Below are 26,041 nucleotides of genomic sequence, written 5' to 3'. Positions count from 1 at the left end.
TTCTTCATCATATTCTCATTTGTGACAGGCATTCCCGTAGTTGTTATCTATAAAAGTTTGAAGATTACACCTTCCGTTCTGCCAGTCACAAAAGTTACATTTGTCCGCGTTCAGTTTGGCCTGCAGCATCAGGCTTTATCCAGGGGCACCACGAGGAGGAACGGACTCACCCCCATACACTGCTTAGTCTTCTTCTGCATATAATTTAGATAATATCTTTTGCTCTGATATTAAGTCTTATGCTTAATGTTCTTCTGCTCTTTGTTCTGCAGCCTCTTGTTCTTCTGCTTCTCGGTCTTCCATGTCGTCGTCTCCAGGGTCGTCGTCTCCGCCGTCGTCGTCTCCGCCGTCGTCGTCTCAGCCGTCGTCGTCTCCGCCGTCGTCGTCTCCGCCGTCGTCGTCGTCGTCATCGGGGTGGTCTTCCGGGTCGTCGTCGTCATCAGACTTTAGGGTCTTCAACTTGGAAATGTAGCAGAAGGTACAAGAAGGCTGAGAAAATGCCAAGAACCAGCTGATGGAACTGGAACTCGGATGGCTACCCGAAGGTTCAAGAGCCTATGGAACTACCGAGGACCAGCTGACGTTACTGGAACCCGGTTACTAAGCAGGAGGTACCCGTGCTAAAAAGCACTACCAAGGACCGCCTGACGTTGGCGGAACTCGGATACCCAAAAGGAGGCACCTAAGCCAAAGGCTCTGCCCGGAACCAGCTGACGGTACTGGAACCAGGATGGGGAGCAGAAGGTACAAGAGCAAAAGACACTGCCGAGAACCAGCTGACGGTACTGGAAACCGGATGGGTAGCCGAAGGTCCAAGAGCTAATGGAACTACCGAGGACCAGCTGACGTTACTGGAACCCGGTTACTAAGCAGGAGGTACCCGTGCCTGAAAGCACTACCAAGGACCACCTAACGTTGGTGGAACTTGGATACCCAGAAGGAGGCACCTAAGCCAAAGGCTCTGCCCGGAACCAGCTGACGGTACTGTAACCTGGATAGGGAGCAGAAGGTACAAGAGCAAAAGACACTGCCGAGAACCAGCTGACGGTGCTGGAACCAGGTGGTGGACCTGAAGGCCCACAGGAGAGGAGAGAACAGCTAGGCCGCGAGGCAGCCACAGTTACCGAACCCCAACAGTCCTACAGGGGGAGCTGGGCCTACTGGCACTACAGAACCAGCCTTGACTACCAGTTCACGCAGCCCACATAGGAAGCTCCTAAACTGGAGGCACCCTGGAGTTGGCTAACCCGACCGCACCACGACGGGGCAAGCATAGGCGTCTCAGTGAACTTGACACAACCCGGAAACAGCTGACGGTGCTGAAACCAGGCTTAGCACGAGGGAGTACCTGTGACAAGAACACTGCCGAGAACCAGCTGGCGGTGCTGGAACCCAGATGCGTTGCCCCAGTGTGCAAGAGCCAATGGCACCGAGGACCAGCTGGCGGTGCTGGAACCCGGTTACTAAGCTGTAGGTGCCCGCACTTAAAAGCACTACCAAGGACCGCCTGGCGTTGGCGGAACTCGGATACCCAGGAGGAGGCACCTAAGCCAAAGGCTCGGCCTGGAACCAGCTGACAGTGCTGGAACCAGGTGGTGGACCCGAAGGTCCACAGGAGAGGAGAGAACAGCTAGGCCGCGAGGCAGCCGCAGTTACCGAACCCCAACAGTCCTACAGGGGGAGCTGGGCCTACTGGCACTACAGAACCAGCCTTGACTACCAATTCATGCAGCCCACATAGGAAGCTCCTAAACTGGAGGCACCCTGGAGTTGGCTAACCCGACTGCAACACGACGGGGCAAGCATAGGCGTCTCAGCGAGTTTGACACAACCCGGAAACAGCTGACGGTGCTGAAACAAGGTTTGGCACGAGGGAGTACCTGTGACAAGAACACTGCCGAGAACCAGCTGGCGGTGCTGGAACCCGGATGCTTTGCCTATCAAACATTGTCTTCCTACAGCCCCAACTAGCGGTGTTGGAGCAAAGGGTAAGCAGGGGGAGCAGAGTGTAGGCCGAAGCCTGCACTGGAGTCAGCTTTGTGTCTGCGTTGCGTTTGCATGGACACTTTGCCGGCTACACAGTGGGGGAACAGCAGGCGGTGCTGAACCCCACTAACACATTGGCTGGTGTTTTTCTCTGTGCAGCTAGCACTTCCGGGCAAAAACTAGCGTTGTTACAGCCCAGGGTCAGCAGGAGGAGGAGAGGAGCAGAGTGTAGGCCGAAGCCTAGTTGAACCAATTTCAAAGGTAACCTTTAACCCCCCCTCAGGTGTTACAAAGTACAAGAGCCACACCTTGTGCAGCATTAATGCTGCACAAGAAAATGTTGCTCTATTAATTTGTCTACTTGCACACGCTGAATGCAACACGTACACAATTTAGCCCATTCTACAGTCAAACTGTAGTTGAGGCGTGACTTGTATTTTTAAGGAGACGCAGCATAGGTGTCCCAAATAACGCCTTTGTGCTTGGCGCTGCTTCCTGAGCGTTGTTTTTTGCTGTACAGGAGTCTGCGCTCTTGTGTTATCCCTTGGCAATGCCCTGTTAGCGCTGCCCGTCTTATGACCTCATTTCATGTTGGCCGCTGCGGTTAACGATGGCCATAAATCCCAGACCCACACTGCCTTTTCATAAAGTCACACTGCGGTGCTGGGATTCATGGCCTTGAGCAGTAAATATTTTTGACGCTCACACACGTCCTTACACCTGCTTCAGACTGGGCGGCCTCTGCTGATCCCTTTTCGCATGCCGCGGCCAGGAGGCCGCACAGTCTGAAGAAGGCGGAAGGAGATGAGTGACGACAGGCGAACATATGCACTGCTCGTGCCCATAAACCACACCCTCGCTGACAAAATAAATAAGACAACGAGGGGCGTTGTTTCACGCAGGGCGGATGCACAGGCGCAGCCAGCTAACCATGATGTCAAAAGACGGGAAGCGCTACCAAGGGGGTTGCTGCGTATCATTAGAAAGGAAAGTCACACCTCAGGGACAGTGGAATGGTCTCAATGAGACACATTTTGTACGTTTTGAGTTCCACGTGGGCAAGGATAAAAAGTCAGCCACCTTGCACAAATGCAGCAGTACTGCTGAACAAGGTGGCTGTTATACATAGAAACACCTGGGGGTGGGGGGCAGGCTCACTTCAATTTCAGTTCATGTGCCTGCATGGCGTTTGCAGGTCACGTTGCCGGCTACACAGCTGGGGAACAGCTGGCGGTGCTGAACCCCACTGACACATTGGCTGGTGTTTTTCTCTGTGCAGCTAGCACTTCCAGGCTAAAACTGGCGGTGTTATGAGCCCAGGGTCAGCAGGAGGAGGAGAGGAGCAGAGTGTAGGCCGAAGCCTGCACTGGTGGCAGCTTTTGTTCTGTTGTGCCTGCGTGGCGTTTGCAGGTCACGTTGCCGGCTACACAGCTGGGGAACAGCAGGCGGTGCTGAACCCCACTGACACATTGGCTGGTGTTTTTCTCTGTGCAGCTAGCACTTCCAGGCTAAAACTGGCGGTGTTATGAGCCCAGGGTCAGCAGGAGGAGGAGAGGAGCAGAGTGTAGGCCGAAGCCTAGTTGAACCAATTTCAAAGGTAACCTTTAACCCCCCCTCAGGTGTTGCAAGGTACAAGAGCCACACCTTGTGCAGCATTAATGCTGCACAAGTAAAAGGTTGCTCTATTTAGTTTGCTCCTTGCACACGCTGAATAAAACACGTACACTATTTAGCCCATTAAACTGTCAAACAGTAGTGGAGGCGTGACTTGTCTTTTTAAGGAGACGCAGCACAGGTGTCAAAATTTACACCGAGGTGGTGGGCGCAGATTCCTGAGCGTTGTATTAGCTGTACAGGAGTCTGCGCTATTGTGATCCCTTGGCCATGCGCTGTGAGCGCTGCCTGTCTTCTCACCTCATTTCATGTTGGCCGTTGCGGTTAGCAATGGATATGAATCCCAGGCCCACAGTGTGTTTTCAAAAAATCACACTGCGTGGCTGGGATTCGTGGCCTTGTGCAGTAAATATGTTTGCCGCTCACACATGTCCTTACACCTGCTTCAGACTGGGCGGCCTCAGCTGATCCCTTATCGCCTACCACGGCCAGGAGGCCGCACAGTCTGAAGAAGGCGGAAGGAGATTAGTTAAGACAGGCGAACATATGCACTGCACATGCCCATCAATCACACCCTCGCAGCCAAAATATATGAAACGAGGGGGGTTGTGTCGGGCAGGGGGACGCACAGGCACAGGCAGCCAACCAATGATGTCAGAAGACGGGCAGCGCTACCAAGGGGGGTGGTGCGTGTAATTAAAAAGTAAAGTCACACCTGAGGGACATTGTAATGGTCTGTAATGAGACACATATTTTACGTGTTTAATTCTACGTGGGCAAGGATAAAAAAACAGCCACCTTGTACAAATGCAGCAGTACTGCTGTACTAGGTGGCTGTTATACATAGAAACACCTGAGGGCGTGGGGCCAGGTTCCCTTTAATTTCAGTTCATGTGCCTGCATGGCGTTTGCAGGTCACGTTGCCGGCTACACAGCAGGGGAACAGCTGGCGGTGCTGAACCCCACTAACACATTGGCTGGTGTTTTTCTCTGTGCAGATAGCACTTCCGGGCAAAAACTAGCGGTGTTTGAGCCCAGGGTCAGCAGGAGGAGGAGAGGAGCAGAGTCTAGGCCGAAGCCTGCACTGGTGGCAGCTTTTGTTCTGTTGTGCCAGCGTGGCTTGTGCTGGACACGTTGCCGACTACACAGCAGGGGAACAGCTGGCGGTGCTGAACCCCACTGACACATCACCTAGTGTTTTTTCTGTGTAGACAACACTTCCAGGTGGCAACTGACAGTGTTGAAACCCAGGGAATCAAAGAGGAGCAGAGTGTAGGCCAAAGCCTGCAGTGGAGCAAGTTGAAAGGGAACCTTTAACCCCCCCCCCCCAGGCATTTGTTGCTGAAAGAGCCATCTTGTACAGCAGTAATACTGCACATGGAAAATGGTGGCTCCGAAAATTATGCTCCTTGCAAACGCTGAAGTACACACTCATATAATGTGTCCCCTCACACCGTCAAACCATCCCGGAAGTGGGACTTTCCTTTGTAATGTGACACAGCACAGCCGTCATTCCAACCCCCTTGGTGCCGGGCGCCACCTCCTCAACGTTGTTTGGTTCTGTCACGGAGCCCACGCTGTAATGTTATCCCTTGGCCATGCACAGTTAGCGGTGCCCGTCTTCTGACATCATGTAGGTGTCAGGCTGGCAGTGCCTGTGCGTCCAAGCTGCCCGAGATCCAACCTTGCAGTGTAATCTAATGTAGTCCCACTGCGGGCCAGGGATCCATGGGCATGCGCAGTGCATATCATCGCCTCTCACTCACCTCCTTCCTGCTTCTTCAGACTGTGCGGCGTCACGGCCGTGGCATGCTATTAGGGATCAGCTGACGCCGCCTAGTCTGAAGAAGCGTGAAGAAGGGGAGTGAGAGGCTAGTATATGCACTGCGCATGGCCATGGATACCAGGCCCACTGTGGGATCACATTAGACGACACTGCGAGGTGTGATTTCGGGCAGCGTGGACGCACAGGCGCAGCCAGGACGACAACAAATGATGTCAGAGGACGGGCAGCGCAAACTGTGCATGGCCAAGGGATAACATAACAGCGCAGGGTCCATGACGGAATCAAACAACGCTAAGGAGGCAGCGCACGGTGCCAAGGGGGTAGCAATGACGGCTGTGCTGCGTCACATTACAAAGGAAAGTCCCACCTCCGGGACGGTTGGACGGTGTGAGGGGACACATTACATGAGTGTGTAGTTCAGCGTTTGCAAGGAGCATAATTTCAAGAGCGACCTTTCCCTTGTGCAGTATTAGTGCTGCACATGGTGGCTCTTTCAGTAACAAACGCCTGGGGGGGGGGGACAGGTCCCCTTACATTTTAGTTGTGCCAGCGTGGCGGTCGCATGACACGTTGCCGGATACACAGCTGGGGATCAGCTGATGTTACTGAACCCCAATAACAGAGAAGCGACAGTTGACTGTGCACACAGCACTTCCAGGCACCAACTGGCGGTGTTAGAGCCCAGGGACAGCAGGAGGAGCAGATTGGAGGTATTGCCGCACACACAGCTGGGGATCAGCTGACGTTACTGAACCCCAATAACAGAGGAGCGACTGTTGACTGTGCACACAGCACTTCCAGGCACCAACTGGCGGTGTTAGAGCCCAGGGACAGCAGGAGGAGCAGATTGGAGGTATTGCCGCACACACAGCTGGGGATCAGCTGACGTTACTGAACCCCAATAACAGAGGAGCGACTGTTGACTGTGCACACAGCACTTCCAGGCACCAACTGGCGGTGTTAGAGCCCAGGGACAGCAGGAGGAGCAGAGGAACAGAGTGTAGGCCAAAGCCTGATTGGAGCAAGTTGAAAGGGAACTTTTAACCCCCCCCCAAGACGTTTGTAGCTGAAAGAGCCATCTTGTGCAGCACTAAGGATGCAAAAGGAAAAGGTGGTTCTTTTAATTATGCTCCTTGCAAACACTGAAGTAAACACTAAAAATGTGTCCCCTTATACCGTTAAACCGTCCCGGAGGTGCGAATTTCCTTCGTAATGGGACACAGCACAGCTGTCATTCCTATCCCCTTGGTGCCGTGCGCTGCCTCCTCAGCGTTGTTTTAAGCTGTCACGGAGCCTGCGCTGTTCTGTTAGCCCTTGGCCATGCCCAATTAGCGCTGCCTGTCTTCTGACATAATTTGGTGTCAGGCTGTCAGTGCCTGTGCGTCCACGCTGCTCCAGATCCCACCTCGCAGTCTCGTCTAACGTAATCCCACTGCGGGCCTTGGAACCATGGGCATGCACATTGCATATCCTCGACTCTCACTCCCCTCCTTCCCTCTTCTTCAGACTGTGCGGTGTCACGGCCGTGGCATGCTATTAGGGATCAGCTGACGGCGCCACAGTCTAAAAAAGGCGGAGGGAAATGAGCGAGACCCCGAGGGGAAGATATGCACTGCGCATGCCCATGGATCCCAGGCCCGCAGTGTGACTCAATCAGAAGACACTGCGAGGCGGGATCTCGGGCACCGCGGCCGCACAGGCGCAGCCAGCCTGACACCAAATTATGTCAGAAGACAGGCAGCGCAAATAGGGCATGCCCAAGGGATAACAGAACAGCGCAGGCTCCGTGACAGCTTAAAACAACGCTGAGGAGGCAGCGCATGGCACCAAGGGGGTAGGAATGACGGCTGTGCTGCGTCACATTACAAAGGAAAGTCCCAGCTCCGGGACAGTATAACGGTATTAGTGAACACATTTTATAAGTGTTAAGTTCTGCGTGTGCAAGGAGCTAAACTAAAAGAGCTACCTTTTCCTTGTGCAGCATTACTGCTGCACAAGATGGCTCTTTCAGTAACAAACGACGGGGGGGGGGACAGGTTCCCTTACATTTAGATTGTTGTGCCAGCGTGGCGGTCGCAGGACACATTGCCGGCTACACAGCTGGGGATCAGCTGACGTTACTGAAACCCAATAACACTGGGTCGTATGTTTTGACTGTGCAGCCTGCACTTCTGAGCCGCAACTGGCGGTGTTGGAGCCCAGGAATAGCAGTTCAGGTGGTAGAAAGATGAACACATCAGGAGACCTGGATGACACCCAATTACTTAATCAGGCAGAGGAGTGGCAAATTCCTGCGAGATCCAGGCCTAGTTCATTTTCAGGAAAGTAAGCCGGTCAACGTTATCGGAGGATAGTCGCATGCGACGGTCTGTTAGTACACCACCTGCAGCACTAAAGACACGTTCCGATAAGACACTAGCCGCAGGGCAAGCCAGCACCTCCAATGCATACTGGCTTAGCTCTGGCCATGTATCCAGCTTAGAGACCCAAAACTTGAACGGGGAAGAGCCGTCTGGGAGTACAGTAAGAGGGCAAGCCATGTAGTCTGTCACCATCTGACGGAACCGTTGCCTCCTGCTGACTGGAGCCGCCGGTGATGGTGTAGACATTTGGGGCGGGCACACAAAAGTGTGCCAGAGTTGTGCCATACTGGGCTTGCCTTGGGCAGAGGCACTGCTTCTGCTCCCTCGTTGGGCAGAGCCTCCCCCACTGCCTCGATGCACTGAGCTGCTTTGTAAAGCACTAGCAGCACTCCTCTCAGTTGGACAGGAGAAGATGATGGAATTCACCAGTGTGTCGTGGTACTCCCGCAATTTACGCTCCCGGGTCAACGCAGGGATGAGGTTTTGGATGTTGTCCCGGTAGCGAGGATCGAGGAGGGTGAACACCCAATAATCAGGCATGTTGAGAATGTGGTCGATGCGGCGGTCGTTTCTCAGGCACTGCAGCATGAAATCCACCATGTGCTGCAGAGTGCCAACTGGCCCAGAAACGCTGTCCCCTGCTTGAGACATGATCTCTGCCCGCTCGTCATCACCCCACCCTCGCTGTACACACTGACCACTGGACAATTGTGTCGCTCCCTCCTCTGGACGGAGCTCTTCCTCCTCCATTGACTCCTCCTCATCCTCCTCACAAATTGGCCCCTGCGTACCCCTTTGTGAGGAACCACGTGGCGCTGACTCTCCAGAAGCTGATGGAAAAGGTGACTCCTCATCCTCCACCTCTTCCACAACATCATCCCTTAACCCTTGCAAAGTTTGCTGAAGCAGGCAGATTAGGGGGACAGTCATGCTGACTAGTGCATCATCTGCACTTGCCATCCGCGTGGAATAATCAAAAGGACGCAAAACCTGGCAGACGTCCTTCATAGTGGCCCACTTTGTGGTTGTGAAGTCTGATCGGCGCTGACTGCGACTTCTTTGCGCCTGATGCAGCTGGTACTCCATAACTGCTTGCTGCTGCTCACACAACCGCTCCAACATATGTAACGTGGAATTCCACCGGGTAGGTAGGTCACATATGATGCGGTGTTCCGGAAGGCGGAATCGGCGCTGCAGAGCAGCAATGCGGGATCTGGCCAAGCTGGAACGCCGCAAGTGAGCACACTCTAGGCGGACCTTGTGCAGCAGGGCATCAAGATCCGGATAGTCCCTCAGAAAACTCTGCACAACCAAATTGAGCACATGTGCCAGACATGGAATGTGAGTGAGGTTGCCAAGGGCCAAAGCTGCCACCAGATTTCGGCCATTGTCACACACTACCATGCCTGGCTGGAGATTCGCTGGCAGTAACCACACATCGCTCTCCTGCTTGATGGCATTCCAGAGCTCCTGCGCTGTGTGGCTTCGATGCCCCAATGAAACTAGTTTCAAGACAGCCTGCTGACGTTTGGCCACGGCTGTGCTCATGTCGGTCATAGGTAAACGTTCACGGGTCCATGTGGAGGTGGACTGTGACGGATCCTGCAGAGAGGAATCTGAGGAACTGGTGTAAGAGGAGGAGTCGATGCATACAGACTGGATTCCTGCAATCCTTGGAGTGGGCAGGACACGTCCTGCGCCACTCGCACGATCTGTACCTGGCTCAACAACATTAACCCAATGGGCAGTGAGGGAAACATATCGCCCCTGTCCATGCTGACTGGTCCACGCATCGGTGGTGAGGTGGACCTTGCTACTGACGGCGTTCAGTAGCGCATGTTTTATGTTTGCCTCAACATGCCTGTGCAGGGCAGGGACAGCCTGCCTGCTGAAGTAAAAGCGGCTGGGCACCTTGTACTGTGGGACTGCCAATGCCATCAAGTCACGGAAGCTGTCAGTCTCCACCAGCCTGAACGAGAGCATTTCCAGGGACAACAGTTTGGCAATGCCTGCATTCAGAGCCTGTGCTCGGGGGTGGTTGGCCGAGAATGCCCGCCTTTTCTCCCATGCCTGTACTACCGATGGCTGTAGAGTAGACTGGGAGTGTGAGGATGACTGGGAAGGTGTTGCTGTGGGTGGAATTACACAAGGTCTCTGGACAACAGTGCCAGAGGTTCTTCCATGGCGATCCTGGGAGGAAGCCAAACCAGCTGTGCGTGAGCTGGAGGAAGAGGCAACACGAGCTGAAGAGGTGGTAGCTGCCGCTGTTGGTTGGCCTACATCTTCAGTCTGTTTCTATAACTCCTGGTCCGCACATGTTTCCACATATTTGTGGTATTGAGGTTGCTGACATTTTTCCCTCTTTTTACTTTCTGATGACACAGCTTGCATTTGACAAAACAAATGTCATCTGCAACTGTGTCAAAAAAGGACCAGGCACTGCAAGTCTTGGGAGCGCCCTTTTTGGCTTTGGAAAGAGACAGGCTCCTAACGGGTGCCAAAGTGGAGGCTACAGGCTCCGCAGTCTTCCCCCTCCCTCTCCCTCTTTGGCCCGTAAGGGGAAGCTCTTCCTCAGAGCTGCTCCCACCACCTTCCTGTTCCTCACGCCACGATGGGTCAAGGACCTCATCATCTCCACCACCCTCTGCCACCAACTGCTCCTCCTGGGTAGTCTCGGCAGCACAGTACGCATCAGAAAGCGGCACCTGAGTTTCATCATCAGATGCGTACTGCGCTGTGGTCACCGGAGGCACTGGCCCACCTGCCTCTTCAGAGTCAGAGAGAAAAAGCTGTTGGGCATCACTGCACACTGCCTCTTCTTCCATTTCTCCAATGCTGCTTGGCTGGCCCCCTGTTTCCAAGCCAAGAGATTCAGAGAACAGAAGTAGAGACGGCTCCTGTCCTGGGCTCTCTGACTGCCTGGCCAATTTGGCAGGTGGTGAAGAGACAGATGGCTGCTCTCCAGTGCTCTGTGCCTGAGAGGATGTGGCACTAACTGAAGTCGATGCCGAGGCGTTAGCTGCCATCCACCCGACAACGGCTTCAATTTGGTCTTCACGCAGCAGCGGTGCACGGCGCTCTCCGACAAAGCTGCGCATGAAGGACTGTTCCCTGCTGAAACTGAGTGACGACGAGTCACCGGCGCCCGCAGCAGGCACAGAATCACCACGTCCTCTCCCTGCTCGTCTCCCTGCTCCGCGCCCACGCCCACATGCCTTACTCCCTGCCCTCTTCATCTTGGTTGACAGATAAAGATAAGCGAAAAGTACTAAGGCCTTAGTGTGCTTATTCCTGAAATGCTCCTCCTAACAGGTGTAAGAAACACTAATGTTGTAAAGTGTGGACTAAACTTTATTATTTTTCAAATGTGGCCTACACAAGTGTTAAGTTGTGTTTGGTGAACTTTACTTTTTTTTTGTGCAGATCGGGCTACAGAGCTAGTTTAAATCACACGGAGACCGTGCAGACAGCCGTAAACGGCGCTGCAAGGCCAAAAAACCCTCCTCTAGGTTATCCTATGTAGTGTTTTTCCACTAATTAGCTGGAGACGGGTGGAAAGACACTAATAGGAATTTATTTTTTTAAATTTTAAACAGGCTGCACTATTTGAAAAAAAGGAAATTGTTTTTCAAGGTATGAGGCAGTAACGCACCCTGAGCTGAATCCAACCGGCTATGGCTGCACACAGACTACAGGGCGAGCTGCGCTCACACAGAGACTGTGCAGACAGCCGTAAACGGCGCTGCAAGGCCCAATAAACCCCCTCTAGGTTATCCTATGTAGTGTTTTTCCACTATTTAGCTGGAGACGGGTGGAAAAACACTAATAGGGATTTTTTTTTTAAATTTTTAAACAGGCTGCACTATTTGAAAAAAAGGAAAATTTTTCTCAAGGTATGAGGCAGTAACGAACCCTGAGCTGAATCCAACCGGCTATGGCTGCACACAGACTACAGGGCGAGCTGGGCTCACACGGAGACCGTGCAGACAGCCGTAAACGGCGCTGCAAGGCCCAAAAACCCCCCTCTAGGTTATCCTATGTAGTGTTTTTCCACAATTTAGCTGGAGACGGGTGGAAAAACACTAATAGGGAATTTTTTTTTTAATTTTTAAACAGGCTGCACTATTTGAAAAAAAGGAAAATTTTTCTCAAGGTATGAGCCAGTAACGAACCCTGAGCTGAATCCAACCGGCTATGGCTGCACACAGACTACAGGGCGAGCTGGGCTCACACGGAGACCGTGCAGACAGCCGTAAACGGCGCTGCAAGGCCCAAAAACCCCCCTCTAGGTTATCCTATGTAGTGTTTTTCCACAATTTAGCTGGAGACGGGTGGAAAAACACTAATAGGGAATTTTTTTTTAAATTTTTAAACAGGCTGCACTATTTGAAAGAAAGGAAAATTTTTGTCAAGGTATGAGCCAGTAACGAACCCTGAGCTGAATCCAACCGGCTATGGCTGCACACAGACTACAGGGCGAGCTGGGCTCACACGGAGACCGTGCAGACAGCCGTAAGCGGCGCTGCAAGGCCCAAAAACCCCCCTCTAGGTTATCCTATGTAGTGTTTTTCCACAATTTCGCTGAAGGCGGGTGGAAAAACACTAATAGGAAATTTGAGAAAAAATGTGCAGCAGGCTGCACTATGAGCAAAAAAGGACAACTGTGTGAGGCAGTGTGAACCCCCCCTGAGCTGAATACAACCGGTTATATGGCTGCACACAGACTACAGAGTGAGCTGCACACACACATACACAAAGAGACCTTGCAGAACGCTGTTAAAACAGCGCTGCAAGGCAAGAGCAAGGTGAACAGTGAAGAACACACAGCGTTTTGCTAAATTAGCCTTTGGAAAGGAAAATAAAGCAATTAGCTAGCTCAACTGGCCCTCAGTTAGAACACAGCATCCTGTCCCTAACTGAAATCACAGCAGAGTGAGCGCAAAATGGCAGCAGCGTTTTTTATAGTGCAGAGTGACATCATTTCAGCAGCCAATCACAGCCTTGCCAGTACTTACATGCCCACCATGCTAAACAGGATGTGCCCACACTTCCAATCATTCCTCATTGGCTGCTGCGTTCAGTTTGAATTCTGGGAACTTCCGATTCCGGTATCCGATACGCGGGAAGTATCGGAATTCGGTATCGGAATTCCGATACCGCAAATATCGGCCGATACCCGATACTTGCGGTATCGGAATGCTCAACACTAGTCAACTTCTCCCCTTTCTATCTGGCTTCAGGAATGATTTTCAAATTGCCCACACCTGTAACTTGGCACAGGTGAGTTTAAATGAACATTCCATGCTTGAAACAAAATTATTTATCTAGTATGTCCAATTTGCTTTATTTTTCTCTTTTTTTGTTGTCCCAATACATACAAAAGAAATAAACATGTGTATAACAAAGCATGTGTAATAGCAATAATTTTCTGGGGGAAATACTAATTTTTCTGGAACAATTTTAAGGATGCTAAACACTTTAGGCCATGACTGTATGGCCGGCGTCACACTGGCGAGTTTTACGGACGTATGAGCGCAGAAAATACATACGTAAAATACACATAACACACGGAGCAATGATTCTCTATGCCCCAGCTCCTATCAGCCGTATTTAACGGATCCGTATTATACGGTCTTCTGCGGCCGTAGAAAATCGCAGCATGCTGCGTTTGTCACAATATTGCGCAAAAAAACGCCAATGAAAGTCTATGGGGGCGAGAAAAATACAGATTACACACGGACCAGCAGTGTGTTAGGAGTCGAGATTCCTCTGCTGCACAGGGGGAATCTCGATCCGTGTCTGCTGCGGTCTCCCATTCGGCATCGGCCGCAGTGGGGTCTGCTCAGCGGAGGCGTCGCTCCCAGCGTCTCGCTGGGACTGATTCTGTGCAAAGGGTTACTGCTGCTTTTTCTGGCTCTCCTGTTGTACCCTGCACTGATCTGCGGCGAGCGGGCTTCTCTGGGACTAAGTCCTTATTTGCACACACTGAGCATGCCCAGGGCAAGATCTCCCGTTGGAGATCGAGGGTCACATGCTCTATGTGCGGTACCGCGGCCCTGTGACGCAACAGGGTTCGCTTCCTTCACACAGGGTGAAGTTAACCCATGTGTGTATACTTATTGTACCGCCATATCGTCTGTCTCTACTAGCAGCAGGGTTTTCACCTGCACGGTGGACCTCGGACTGCGAACGCACCTAATACCATAACATCTGATTCTTGGTGCGTTCCGCCAGTCCCTAACAGAATACTAGCGCCAAGGTCTGGCTAGTAATGACGGACGATCAGCGTTCACAGCGGTACATCCAGCAGCTGGAGGGTAGGTTGGCGGCTCTAGAGCGTGCAACCTCAGCTGTGGACGTTACTGCTGTCACTGTTCAGGCTGCAAGTGCAGTTGCAGCCAGTTTGTCCGCTGCCACCCCTGCTCCGACCTTATCCCGTCTCCCGCTTCCAGACAAGTTTGCTGGTGACAGTAAGCTGTGTCGGGGATTCGTGAGCCAGTGCTCCATACATCTCGAGCTGCTGGCTGCACGTTTTCCTACGGAACGGGCGAGGGTGGGATTCATTTTGTCTCTTTTGTCGGGCAGGGCGCTGGAGTGGGCAACGCCGCTTTGGGAACGTGGTGATCGTGTGGTACAGATTGCTCCTATCTTCCTGGATGCTCTGAGGCAGGTCTTTTTGGGACCCCGTGTCACCCACGATACCGCGCTCCAATTGTTGGCAATTACTCAGGCTTCGTCCATGGTCAGCCAGTTCGCCATCCTATTCCGGACTATAGCTTCTGAGCTGGAATGGCCGGATAAAGTCCTTATTCCGGTGTTCTGGAAAGGACTGGCAGATCATGTAAAGGACGCCTTGGCCACCAGGGAGATTCCCGCCACACTGGAGGAGCTTATTACTATAGCTACCCGCATCGATCTCCGTTTTAACGAGCGGAGGTTGGAGCGGACCCAGTGTAGGCAGAGGTTTCGTCTGGCTCCCACCTTTGCCAAACCTCTAGAATCTCCTGTTATGGCGTCCGACTCCCATGAGGCCATGGAGGTTTCTCGAGCGGGACCTAGGTCTCAGACCGCTTGAGTACCTCTGGTGTGTAAAAATTGCCAGTAACCGGGACATTACGCTAATAAATGTCCACGGCGGTCGGAAAACGATCGCGTCTAGTGACCATTGGAGGAGGTTCACTGGACACAGCGGCATTTTCCTCCAAATTGTCCTTTAAATGGACAATCCTGTTAGGCACATCCACTCTTACAGTAGAGCTTTGTGTGGATTCAGGAGCAGAAGGAAATTTTATGTCTTCTGCTTTTGCTCTGCTCCACGCAGTAGCTCTGGTTATGCTTGCCAAACCAGTAACCGTTAGAGTGGTGAATGGGTCGACACTTCAGTTACAAATCACACATCAGACTGTCCCTTTCACGTTAGCCATGTCCCCATCCCACCAGGAGATTACTTCCCTTCTTGTCCTTCCCGAGGGAATGGATGAGATTCTGCTGGGAATGCCCTGGCTCCGTTTCCACTCCCCACATATTGAGTGGACCTCTGGGAGGATATTGGGTTGGAGTGAATCCTGTAAGGGCAGATGTGTGAAAGAGTGCGTTCAGGTTTCCACCACTGAGATACCCGCAGATCTCTCTACTCTCCCCAAATACTATTGGTCTTATGCAGATGTCTTCTCCAAAAAGGCCGCGGAGACCCTTCCGCCTCACCGTCCCTATGACTGTCCTATAGATCTCTTGCCTGGAGCAGAACCTCTTCGGGGACGTGTCTATCCCCTCTCTCTCCCGGAAACGGAGGCTATGTCCAAATACATCCAGGAGAATTTGGCAAGAGGGTTTATTAGGAAGTCAGTGTCACCAGTAGGGGCAGGGTTCTTCTTCGTACAGAAGAAGAATGGAGAATTGCGTCCTTGCATAGACTACAGGGGTCTTAACGCCATCACCGTTAAGAATAAGTACCCGCTGCCCCTGATTTCTGAGCTTTTTGATAGGCTACGGGGAGCTAAGGTATTTACCAAATTAGACCTGCGGGGAGCTTATAACCTGATTCGCATTCGTGAGGGGGACGAATGGAAGACGGCGTTTAACATCAGAGATGGGCACTATGAGTATCTGGTGATGCCCTTCGGGCTCTGTAATGCCCCAGCCGTTTTCCAAGACTTTGTCAATGACATCTTCCGGGATATGCTTTCCACCTCGGTCGTAGTCTATCTGGATGATATTCTCATCTTCTCTCCAGATATTGACTCCCACCGGAGAGATGTTGGCAGAGTCTTCGACCTCTTACGGGCAAACTCTCTTTACGCAAAGTTGGAGAAGTGTGTGTTTGAGCAGGAGTCTTTACCTTTCCTGGGCTATATCATCTCTGCCCAGGGATTGGCTATGGATCCTGCCAAACTACAGGCTGTGATGGACTGGCAAGAACCCCATTCACTTAAAGCGGTGCAGCGCTTTATGGGGTTCATTAATTATTACCACCAGTTCATTCCCCATTTCTCAACTTTGGTAGCTCCCTTGGTAGCCCTCACCAAGAAGGGAGCAAATCCCAAAGTGTGGTCTGAAAATGTCTCCAGGGCCATTTCTTCTACTAAGTCTCATTTTGCTAGCGCTCCCATCCTACATCGTCCCGATGTCGATAAGCCGTTTATAATGGAGGTGGATGCCTCTTCCATTGGTGCTGGAGCAGTCCTCTTCCAAAAGGATGCTCAAGGTCGGAAGCATCCGTGCTTCTTCTTCTCCAAGACCTTCACACCAGCGGAGAGAAATTATTCCATCAGGGACAGGGAGTTGCTAGCGATGAAATTGGCTTTCTCAGAGTGGAGACATCTCTTGGAGGGGGCTCGTTTTCCCTTTCAAGTTTTTACAGACCACAAAAATTTGCTATGTTTGCAAACAGCCCAGCGGCTAAATTCTCGCCAGGCCAGATGGTCCTTATTCTTCTCCCGATTCCACTTCACCCTCCATTATCTCGCTGGGGAGAAGAATATTCGAGCTGATGCTCTTTCTCGCTCTGTTGTGTCATCTGAGGAGGAGGAAGGAGAGCCTCGGCTTATTGTTCCTTCTGAGAGCTTGAGAACCGTGGCTCCGGTGTCGCTTGAGTCTGTGCCTCCGGGCAAGACTTTTGTGCCCATAAATTTGTGACCGGAGGTTCTCTCTTGGGCTCATTCCTCCAGGGTGGGTGGACACTTTGGGACAAAAAGGACATCTGAGCTGCTGGCGAGGACGTACTGGTGGCCACATATGCTCCGAGATGTCAGAGATTACGTTCTGGCGTGTGTCTCATGCGCCAAAAATAAGTCTCCTCGACAACGGCCGTCTGGGTTACTCTATCCCTTGCCGGTGGCAGACAGGCCCTGGGAGATGGTCGGGATGGACTTTGTAGTGGGTTTGCCCAAGTCTCGCGGCTGTACCGTCATTTGGGTTATTACCGATCATTTCTCGAAAATGGTGCATTTGGTGCCGCTCCCACGGTTACCTTCTGCACGGGCCTTGGCAGCGTTGTTCATAAGACACATCTTCCGGCTACACGGCATGCCAGGCAAAATTGTCAGTGAACGGGGTCCCCAGTTTGCGTCTTGGTTCTGGAGAGAGCTTTGTCGTCTTCTCAGCATTGAGTTAAATCTCTCTTCCGCATATCATCCCGATATGAAAGGGTTGGTAGAGAGGGCCAATCAGACTCTGGTCACATATCTACGACATTTTGTTTCTGCCAGGTAGGATGACTGGGCATCTTTATTACCATGGGCAGAGTTCGCCCTTAATAACGCTGTAGCCGACTCCACCGGTCAGACTCCTTTCCTCCTTAATTACGGCCAGCATCCGCGGGTTCCTGTGCCTATGCCCGTGTCCTCTGCTGACTCCAGGGTGGCAGACTGGGCAGTGGAGGCACGGGACATTTGGGACCGCACTCAAGATGCCATTCGGGCCTCGAAGGAGAGAATGAGGTCCTCCGCCGATGCACATCTGCGCCCTGCCCCGACCTTTGCTCCTGGCGATTTAGTGTGGCTCTCCGCCCGTAACATCAGGCTGCGTGTAGAGTCCACTAAGTTTGCACCTCGCTACTTGGGTTCCTTCAAGGTCCTCGAACAGGTTAATCCTGTGGTCTACCGTCTGGCCCTTCCTCCTCGCCTTGGTATCACCGACACCTTTCATGTGTCCCTCCTTAAGCCCGTATACATGTCTCGGTTTTCTGAGTCATCTGCCGAGACATCGGGTTCATCTACGGACGATTTCGAGGTGAACGCTATTTTGGGGTGCAAGGTGGTACGTGGCAAAAAATTTTATTTGGTGGACTGGAAGGTTTATGGTCCTGAGGACAGGTCCTGGGAGCCTGCTGAGCACATTCGGGCTCCGCAACTCATTGCTGCCTTCGAGCGTAGCGAGGCCCAAGGAGGGGGGGGGCCCTAGAAGGGGGGGTAATGTTAGGAGTCGAGTTTCCTCTGCTGCACAGGGGGAATCTCGATCCGTGTCTGCTGCAGTCTCCCATTCGGCATCGGCCGCAGTGGGGTTTGCTCAGCGGAGGCGTCGCTCCCAGCGTCTCGCTGGGACTGATTCTGTGCAAAGGGTTACTGCTGCCTTTTCTGGCTCTCCTGTTGTACCCTGCACTGATCTGCGGCGAGCGGGCTTCTCTGGGACTAAGTCCTTATTTGCACACACTGAGCATGCCCAGGGCAAGATCTCCTGTTGGAGATCGAGGGTCACATGCTCAGGTACTGCAGCATGTCCCATTGGTCCTCCAGGAAGGTCCTGGAAGGGCAAAACTGCGGTAGCAGCTTCCTGTGCTGCAACTATATAGCTGCGCATGACCGCACGGCCATGCGCTAGTATTGTCTTGAAAATATATGTGTGTGTGTAGATGGATGTATGTCAAAGGATGAAAGCTCCTAAGTATCCTTCCCTAGTGTTGTTGTCTGTTTGCGGATGATGGTAGCTATCTAGCGCCCGACTAGCCATCAGCACAAAACACACATAACAGCGTCTAGTTGCTGTGACCGCCTGTACGGCGCCGTGCGCTTTCCTTACCCAAGCCTGAGTGGTTAGCGGCGTCCGTTTGTGCGGCACCGCACGCACACTCGTGCCTTTTTATATTATTGTTTCTGTCTCTCTGACACCCCAGTTGTGGTGTCGAGTGCATGAGGTCTTTGAACCCAAATCCTGTGTCTTGGGAATGTGTTCTGAGACTTCTTGCTTGCGCTCTATGTGCGGTACCGCGGCCCTGTGACGCAACAAGGTTCGCTTCCTTCACACAGGGTGAAGTTAACCCATGTGTGTATACTTATTGTACCGCCATATCGTCTGTCTCTACTAGCAGCAGGGTTTTCACCTGCACGGTGGACCTCGGACTGCGAACGCACCTAATACCATAACATCTGATTCTTGGTGCGTTCCGCCAGTCCCTAACACAGTGTGACTTGCGAGAAATACGCAGCGGTGTTAGAGAGAAAAGCCGTCAATTCAGTGCGGTGTACAGTAAAATCACACTGACAGCTTACAATAGAATAGGTAGAATAAATGTGTACACATAGAATAGGTATATATATATATATATATATATATATATATATGTCAGTGAGACACATATATGTATATACTGTATATTAATATTTCATCCAGTGCAAGATAGCTTTAAGGCTGGTAATTCAATTGCCGGCTTTTGCTATCTCCTTCCTAAACCCGCCATGATATAAGACATGGTTTACATACAGTAAACTATCTCACATCACCTTTTTTTTACCAGCAACCAGCAGAGGGCGCATCACCTTTTTGGGATAAATGTTTAGGTGTATGTATACACTTTTTGAGAAAGTCTAAACAACTGTTTCTTTTTTTTCTAAAATATAAAAGGGGGGGGGTTTCACTTTAAGAAAAGTTGACCCCGATCGCTTTTATTTATCATTTGTAACATAACAAATAGATCAGATACTTAACCTCTCTAGGTCTAGTGCCAAGCTTGGTGATTAGCTGCAGCAGTGATTTGCACTTTCAATATAATATTACCACTATAATCAAACCACTGAGCCCAGAACATTGACAGAGAGCCAGAGGTGAACCCGGGAGGATGAGTAAATGCACTGTTTGATTTATTATGTACTTTTACTACTTTAAGTGTCTACATTACTTAAAGTAGAAAACCCCTTTAAGAAATGATAATAGTCTAAGCAAGATTCTCGTACGAATAATTTAAAATGTTAATTTAATGTTTTGAAATAAAATATAATGTTTATAGCCCTAAGGTTTCCTGCACTGGGGCTTTGAATACCTCCAGGTTATACAAATAGTTTGAAGTTTTCATAATCTTTTCCCCGTACCGGTACTTGCCGTTAATTGTTCTGAAAGTCTCTGTGCTCGGTGGGATAGTATAGAAATGATTCTCCGATCAGATGTTGCATAATTTATTCTGTAGCTTTTAAAAGCTTTAATTATTCCCTGACGTCCTTCTCTCATAAAGTGTTTTATTTATGGCTTCAGATGATAAATGAATAACAATGTTTGTGATTAAAAATGGAACTTTAAAGCAACGTTGCCTCGGGATATTTCACCTTCATAAAGACTATTAGAAGCTTAATTGGAGGAGGCGTTACAAAGAATGAGACATATTTTTCCAAACTCAAAGGGCCTCACGCAGTCTTAATGAGAGAATGGTTTCCTTTGTAAGCCTTTGTAAACATTTTGGGATTTGTAAACCTGTTGCAGATCACAAAAAAAAAGGATTCTTTTTTTACTCCTAGTTGAGAAGCCATTACATCAAAACAGCTACTAGAGATGAGAAGATTGATCCATGGTAATCAACTTTGAGTAGAATTTCCTAAAATATGAAGGTCTCTGCAAATTTGAGCACTCTGCGATATGATTCATGAGGATTCCTCAAAAAATACATGATACCATTTCATACACCGCTGAAGCATCAGCAAGAGGGTTAAATCACATGTTGCTCGGTGGGTACCTAACATACTGTAGTTAGCAAGGGCAGATAAAGATTGAAGAGGTTGTCATGCCAACACAGCGGTGACCCGCGATCACGTGACTGGGGTCACCGGTGTGCGCATTACCAGCACGATTGCTGGAAGCGTGGTTTAACTGACGCTGTCAGCGTTTGACAGCAGCATTTAAGGGGTTAGTAGCCACGGGTGGATCACGATTCCACCCGTCGATATTTCGGGCACATGTCAGCTGTTCAAAACTGTTGATATGTGCCAGGAAAGATGTGGGCTCACCGCCGGAGCCCACATCAAGGGAAGGGAGTCCAACATTGGCGTATTATTATGCCCGATGTCGGAAAGGTGTTAAATAAGCTTCTGGTTACCACCGATTGTCATCCTTTCCCTCCTAGCCAGATTAGTTGATGTCACTTGGACATTTTTAACAGTCCTTTTGCATTAAAGAGCTCAATTGTGATTCAATATAATAATAGTAAACCTCTGTTATACATGTCTATTCTAGGCATTTAGACACTTTGCAGTACTGAGACTCTTCCACCAATCTAATTTGTATTACAAAATTCATCAACATTTTCAAATTCAAATTTCTCTTGCTACAATCATTGTGTTTGTTAGAAAGAATTTTAAGTATATCAGATCAATTTTGAGGCAAATGAAAAAGATTTTAATCAGATCAAAATGGGTGTTTACATATACCAATTTTGATTTTATTGGACTTTTTTGTTGAATAATTTTTGTGTATGTCCATCATGTAATCTACCATAAACATCAATCCTTTGTAAAATTGGAATGAAGAGAGCATGGTTATAAAACATGTATGTATGACGGTCTATTCAATTGTGTCATGTAAACATTTAATTATTTTAAAAACCTTATTGTTTTATTCTTATTAACCCCTTAATTGCCTGTCATAGACGTTTTTGATCACAGGTCACTGTTGGACTTGTGCAGTGGATTTAAAGGCTTAGCATCTTCATTGGCAGCAAATAAAGCTGTGTTACTGTCATGGACAGTGTGGGAAGACTAAATGTAACATGAGGGGAAGATGGGAGGAGCACAAACATTAGGGTAGTGTCGAGTGGAGACCCCTAGGCAGCTCTAATATCACCCTGTGTGTCTTAAATGTCCCTGTAAAGGTTCTGCACTTATTGCTGAGCAGAAACCTAATCGATAAGGCCTGGTTAGGGAGAGGACAAGTTTAGCACTAGTCAATCCCCACTACAACTAAAGACAGAAAGGGTAAATGAACAAGGGGAACACTTATCTTTAGCAGACTCAGAGAGGTAAAACCAGACATCCTCCCACAGCACCAGAGAGGAAGATGGCTGACTGCTATAGCTCCACGTCTTCACAAAGGAGAAATATGAATATCACCGGCAACTCTCTACAGCAGACTGGGGATTTATAAACACCCAGGTCCAGGTGTGTCATCAAGAGCCGGAGGGAGGTTGTTGCTGTGTCCAAGAGTCAGAAGGATTAAGGAGGCATCTGTAATGCCAAATGCAGAGACCTTCTGCAGCCAGACGCAGAGCGACTGTCTGCAGCATCTGACACACCCGTGACAGTTACATAACTAGCATTAGCCTTTAACAGCATTGGCTGTTAGAGATCACTTACAATGGCAATAAAATGGGATGATTGCCGATGAGCTGGCACATCGGCTCCCATCAGTACTTCATGACGAGATTTCAGCAAGATAAGTTACTCAGGATAACATCCCCAAAAGTGACTAAAACTAAAGTAAAAATTAAATAAAAATAGAAAAATATATAACATGTTTAATTATCCCCCTTTTTCTATTCAAACATAAGGAAGTTAAAAAATAAAACATATCTTGAATTGCTGTGATTAAAAAAAGGCCAATCTATCAATATAAAACATAATTTAAGGTATGTTTTAAATGCTTAAATAAAAAAAACTACACACCAGAATTGCTGTTTTTGGTCACTGCATTTCCCTAAAAAATACAATATAAATGTGATTAAAATGTCATATGTACCCCAAAATTGTATAAGTGAAGAATATAACTGCACACACAAAAAACAAGCTCTACGGACAGAAAAAAAAAAAAATTTTTAACAAGATTTTGCATTTTTTTAAGCGCTAAAATTTACCAAAAAAATGTAAGTCTGGTATCATCGTAATGTTACTGAGCTGAAAAATCCTATTGCCATATCGTTTTATACTACACATTAAACACCTTGTAAACAAACCCTAAAACATAACGGAGGAATTGAGCTTTTCTTTTACCATTTCATGCAGAAAGACGAATGGTGTCATGGCAATATTGACAGAAAAACAAAAATAGTTATGGTTGTTTGACCAAGGGGAGGAAATAACAAATGCACCATAAAATAAAGGTCGTCAAATAATGGCTGTTCTTATCCATAGATTTTATTACTTCTTATTTGTTGTTTTTTGTGCAGCAGTCAACTTTTCCCAGTTTAATAGGAGATTGAAAGTAGACAATTTCATTTTTTGGCTAAAAGTAATAAATCAGCTCTAATAATGTTTCCTATAATTTTCTTTGGATATTGTCATATCAGACCAGCTAAATATGTTTCTGAATACATTGTCATTTTTCAGTACTTTGGCAGCACATTTTAAATGGTAGGAAAATTAAAAAGCAAAATTGCAGAGGTAGATTGAGGAAAAATTTAAACATAAAGATGATCTTCCAGTTACTATTATAATAGTATTTTAATATTTTAACTATTGCAATTGAGGGTCATTTTCCAGAGGATGTCCACATTTTGTAAGCACTGAAGATAGCAAACCACTCCTTCATTTGATGCCTCTAATCAATTCACGTCACGTGATCAGGGGGTCATCGGTGCATTGCCATCACAATCACAGGTCTCCTCGAGATCTCTATGGTTGTTGATGGCAGATTGCTATGAGCGCCATCCTGTGGTCGGCGCTCAAAGCAAGCCTGTAATTCCGCTGGATGGAGATCTGTGCATCACCTCTATGTAGCAGAGGTGATCGAGTAGTGGATGCTTCTAGCCTCCCATGGAGGTTATTGGAGCATGCCAAAATAAAAAAAGTGTTTAAAAATAAAAAAATATAAAAGTTCAAATCACCCCCCTTTCGCCCCAATCAAAATAAAACAATAAAATTATCAAACATATTTGGCATCGCCGCATTCACAATCGCCCGATCTATCAATAAAAAAAGAATTAACCTGATCGCTAAATGGCTTAGCGATAAAAAAAATTAAAACGCCAAAATTACGTTTTGAATTAAAATACAATAACAGGCGATCAAAAGAACATATCTGCACAAAAGTTGTATAATTACAAATTTCAGCTTGGCGCGCAAAATATAAGCCCTCACCCGATCCCAGATCATGAAAAAATTGAGACGCTACCGGTATCGGAAAATTTCGCTTTTTTTTTTAGCAAACTTTGGATTTTTCTTTTACCACTTAGATTAAAGAGAACCTAGACATGTTTGGTGTCTGTGAATTCATAATGACCTGGAGAATCATTGCAGTAGGTCAGTTTTCGTATTTAATGAGCCTAGCAAAAAAGCCAAACAAAAAACAAGTGTGGGATTGCACTTTTTTTGCAATTTCATCGCACTTGGAATTTTTTTCCTGTTTTCTGTTGCATGACATGGTAAAACCAATGTTATCGTTCAAAAGTACAACTCATCTCACAGAAAATAAGCCCTCATGTGGCCATATTGAGGAAGAATAAAAAAGTTATGGCTCTGGAAAGAAGGGGAGCAAAAAAATGAAAAAACGCTCCAGGGGTTAAGGGGTTAAATTTATTGAATATCAACTAATAAAAAACAATGCTTTCGAATTGTGGTTCAACAGTAAAACAAAATGAAAATGGCCTTGACAAAAAATATGGCACCCCTAGAAAAGAATGAAAATAATTTGGCCATAGTGACTTGTGAAACCAAGATTTTTTTCCTGTATTTGGCATCACAGGTGTATACAAGCTTGTAATCAGTCACTTTGCCTATTTAATTGGTGAAAAGTAGTCACTGTGCTGTTTGGTATCATGCTTTGTATAATACTGAAAATGGATTATTTGTATTTTTTTATTTCTGGCAAAGCTTTGATTTATCATATCATGATCATTATTAAAAAATAAAGTTAGTGATTTTGCAATTTTTACAGAGGCAACTGGGGTTATTCTAGACTAATAGGTCCTGAATCATCAAAGCTTTCATACAAGAATTCTAACATAAAAAGCATTGAAAATTCGCAAACATTTTTGGCATTTTCACGCCATTTTTAACTAGTTGTAGATGGATGTAGATGGAGCTGGGGCTGGATAAGGACAGATTAAACCAGGCATTGCGCTCCTGAAACAATGATTTGTGTTCCACCATAACCAACCCAACCACCCAATAAATGAGCAGCATTTTCCTTGTTCGTTGGTGAATTGCCAACATGTTTACACCTATGAACTCTTTTCTCGCAGCTGGAATTAATAAATGGATGTTGCATACACATACAGTATATGACATAAACACCATAACTTATATACACTTACTTAGCACACATGCAAGCATACACTGAGCACATACACCTATGAATACACAAATCACCTTCATACAGACACATGCATATAAAAAGCACATATATAGACACATACAGTTAGGGCCAGAAATATTTGGACAGTGACACAATTTTCGAGAGTTGGGCTCTGCATGCCACCACATTGGATTTGAAATGAAACCTCTACAACAGAATTCAAGTGCAGATTGTAACGTTTAATTTGAAGGGTTGAACAAAAATATCTGATAGAAAATGTAGGAATTGTACACATTTCTTTACAAACACTCCACATTTTAGGAGGTCAAAAGTAATTGGACAAATAAACATAACCCAAACAAAATATTTTTATTTTCAATATTTTGTTGCAAATCCTTTGGAGGCAATCACTGCCTTAAGTCTGGAACCCATGGACATCACCAAACGCTGGGTTTCCTCCTTCTTAATGCTTTGCCAGGCCTTTACAGCCGCAGCCTTCAGGTCTTGCTTGTTTGTGGGTCTTTCCGTCTTAAGTCTGGATTTGAGCAAGTGAAATGCATGCTCAATTGGGTTTAGATCTGGAGATTGACTTGGCCATTGCAGAATGTGCCACTTTTTGGCACTCATGAACTCCTGGGTAGCTTTGGCTGTATGCTTGGGGTCATTGTCCATCTGTACTATGAAGCGCCGTCCAATCAACTTTGCAGCATTTGGCTGAATCTGGGCTGAAAGTATATCCCGGTACACTTCAGAATTCATCCGGCTACTCTTGTCTGCTCTTATGTCATCAATAAGCACAAGTGACCCAGTGCCATTGAAAGCCATGCATGCCCATGCCATCACGTTGCCTCCACCATGTTTTACAGAG

Source organism: Ranitomeya imitator, chromosome 1, assembly GCF_032444005.1.
Source record: "Ranitomeya imitator isolate aRanImi1 chromosome 1, aRanImi1.pri, whole genome shotgun sequence".
Lineage (NCBI taxonomy): Eukaryota > Metazoa > Chordata > Amphibia > Anura > Dendrobatidae > Ranitomeya > Ranitomeya imitator.
The sequence above is the reverse complement of the archived record's forward strand: the minus strand, read 5'-3'. Positions refer to the sequence as shown.